Source organism: Salvia splendens, chromosome 20 (assembly GCF_004379255.2).
Source record: "Salvia splendens isolate huo1 chromosome 20, SspV2, whole genome shotgun sequence".
NCBI lineage: Eukaryota > Viridiplantae > Streptophyta > Magnoliopsida > Lamiales > Lamiaceae > Salvia > Salvia splendens.
In genome coordinates this window covers 21794476-21797762 of record NC_056051.1, presented here as the reverse complement: position 1 = coordinate 21797762, position 3287 = coordinate 21794476, and the positions used below count along the sequence as shown (strand labels likewise).

General features: G+C 43.6%; 1 pseudogene; it reads right to left on the bottom strand.

The window, feature by feature from the left end:
- Positions 1-629: 629 nt before the first annotated feature.
- Positions 630-2669, bottom strand: LOC121781663 (annotated as a pseudogene).
- Between the last annotated feature and the right edge of the window lie 618 nt (positions 2670-3287).

Here is a 3287-nt window from a genome sequence, read left to right as displayed (position 1 = left end):
GAAGCAAGAAACAGAAAGTGGTAGCCCTATCCAGTGCTGAGGCTGAATTTCGAGGAATCCGAAGTGGACTGACAGAAATACTATGGCTAAGAAGACTGATGACAGAACTAGATCTCCGCTCGACACAATCGTGCCGACTCTTTTGTGATAATAAGGCAGCAATCAGCATCTCAGAGAACCCAGTGCAACATGATCGAACCAAGCATGTGGAGGTGGACAGGCATTTCATTAAGGAAAATATTGAAGCAAAAGTGGTGGAGATACCATTTGTGAAATCCGAAGATCAACTGGCTGATATTTTGACAAAGGCTGTGAACTCAAAGTCCTTTCAAGAAGTACTGTGCAAGTTATGTATCGGTAATCCCGTTACTTAACTTGAGGGGGAGTGTTAGAAGAAATCACGGAAGATCACAATTAGAAGATACTGATTTATTCTATACCATACTTAGAAGATATCAAATCATGTAATTATGATAATTAGGTTTTCCTTATGTGGATATTCCTAATTCTATATAAACCCTGTACCTATGTAAATCAAAGTAAGAAAATAAAAGATAAAAACCTTCTTCTCGATTTTGATCTCTTTATCATTGATCAACCTTGATACTTCAAACACAAAACACTAATTATTACAAATAGAAAATTTGATGTTTCAGATTAGGCCGACTTGCTGTAAGACTATCCCTTCTCGAAGCAGTGACTCCCGGATTCTCGATCATGTCCATCGATTCCGGCTGAGCTCCGTTCGGAAGCTTCCAGTCGAAATGATAGAGAAGCTGAGCCAAAACAAGCTCGACACTGGCCATAGCAAATGTGATCCCTGGGCACATTCTTTTCCCTGCTCCAAACGGCAGGTAATCGAAGTCGGCTCCTACAAACTCCTTCGAGCACTCCTCGAACCTCTCTGGTTCGAAACTGTCCGGGTTGGTCCAGTACTGTGGATCCCTCGAACCTTCACGTTTGCTGGGATTACGTACCCGTCGATCACGCGCTCTTCTCGTGATGCTCGTGGCAGGATTGGAACCGGAGCGTGCATCCTCAGTGCTTCCCTGATCACCAGTTTTAGATATTTCAGATTCGGCTCGTTGTCTCCCATGGCCGCGATGGTCGTGTAGTTGAACACCTGTCGCACTTCTGCCTGCACCTTCGCTATCACGCGCGGGTTCCTCATCAGCTCCGCCATTGCCCAGTCCATCGCTGTCGATGATGTCTCAGTTCCAGCACAAAACATATCCTATTTATATATAACAAAAAATAGTCTTAGCAGTGGACGACGCGGGACTCATTAATAACAAAAATTTGCTATAAATAGATAAAGACTAAATTACAAGACTATTTTTATGCAGTTACATAAACGACTGCTTTGATGTCCTCTTTCCTGATAGGAAACTGGAGCTCTCCAGTCTCCTGGAGGCGGAGCAGGACATCAACAATATCTTCGTTACCAAAATCGTCGTTGCCCTTCCTCCCTCTCTCTCCATCCTCGCTTCCGCTATCGATCTTGGCCAGATTGCGCTGGTGCTGGCGGATGAGCTCGTCGAGGATCACATCAAGCTTATGCCTCATCATCAGCAGCCTGATCTTAGTCCAGCTGAAGGTGTTGATGACAAACGACGAAAGGAAAAAATACGCGATCTCAAAGCCTCCCACCATCTGGATCCCGTCCCTCAGTATCTTGATCAGCGTGTCCTTGTCCTTGGACACCTTCCCGAAGGCGGCGCGACAGGTGACAGAGCTCATCATGGAGAAAATGGCGTCTCTGATGTTGACAGGCGCTCCATCCGCGGCCGCTCGTCTCTGCGGATGGAGGCGAAGGAGCAGACGCTTCGGGGGCTGAGGAGCTCCATGATGCAGATCTTGCGCATCTGGCGCCAGTAGTCGCCGTAGGGGTTGAAGGCGATGTCGCGGTAGTTGTACCACAGGACCTTGATCCCGATGGAGTTGGGGCGGTCCGCGTAGCAGGGGTCGTGCTGCTTGAGCATCTCGCAGGATAGCTCCCCCGAGGATACGACGATGGTGTCGACCTCGCCTAGCTTGAGGCGCATGATGGGGTCGTATTGTTTGGCGAGGTCGGTGATGGAGTGGAAGGCGAGGGCGCTGATGAGGTGCATGTTTCCGATTATGGGAACGGTTTTGGGGGCCGGGGGTGATGCACAACCAAAGATGGAATTGAGGAAATAGGATAAAGTATGATTCTTTGGGAAATACAACGATAATAACCACCACTCTCTACACCAACCCGAGTTAAAGACAACACCACTCGGAAGAATGTAAAAGAAGATAAAGGTTAAGAACTCACCACTTCTGGAGAAAACCAAAAAGCTAAAGAATTCAAGAGATTAGGCAATTGGAAGCCAAAATGATATTATTCATCAACAAACGTCCGTCCCCTCTTTCTCCATATCTTTTACAATATAAAGTCATGAACTAGAACTCATGACTCTTCACTTTTCATGATGTTTCAATTTCCATTATTTATTAACCAATTAAATAGACTTTGAAAAAACTAATAAGGACTCCTCATTTCCTTTATTCTCTTCATCTTCATGTGCATTAGGGGGCCAGTTGGAGGAGGCGGGTTTGGATCGGGTTCGGGTTCGGGTTCGGATGAGGAAGAGGGCTATGGGGAGGATGAGAGCTAGAGCTGCGAAGTTCCATGAAACTTCCATTTTGAATGGGAGAAGAATGTGGTTCAGTGGTTGTGTTGTGATGAGTTTGCATGGGAAGGGGATGGGTTTATATAAGTTATGTTTAGGGGTGAAGATGATGAAATATCAAACAAGTCGGCTCAATTGCTACAATGGGATTTGGAGTTATGCTTAGCTTTGTCACTTCACTCTGATTATTTAATCAGTTGTAACTTGTAACAGACTTGACCTAACTCTCATGGAATATGGGATCATTTAAGTCATTTTATTTTATTTTTTTCGACGTCTCATTTGGGAATAGATTCATAAACGTCCAATTCATTAGTGTTGAGTAAACCTTGTTGTGGTATACTTGTCTTATTTTGACTTGGCTTGCATTATAAAATAGTGCTATAAAGAAAAATATAGGAGGGAAGTGTACAAATGTTTCACTTTCATGAAGTTTTTATTGAAGGAAATGATCAATTTTGTCCTATTATTTTTATCATTTTTGGAAATTGTCTCATCATTTATGTAATTATCATTTTGTTCTCATCATTTCATTTTTAGCAATCGAAATATCAACTTTGTTGTCGAGGTATATGTTGATCACATAAACTGTATAGTAGTATATCAATTACCCAAAATTACACGTTGATT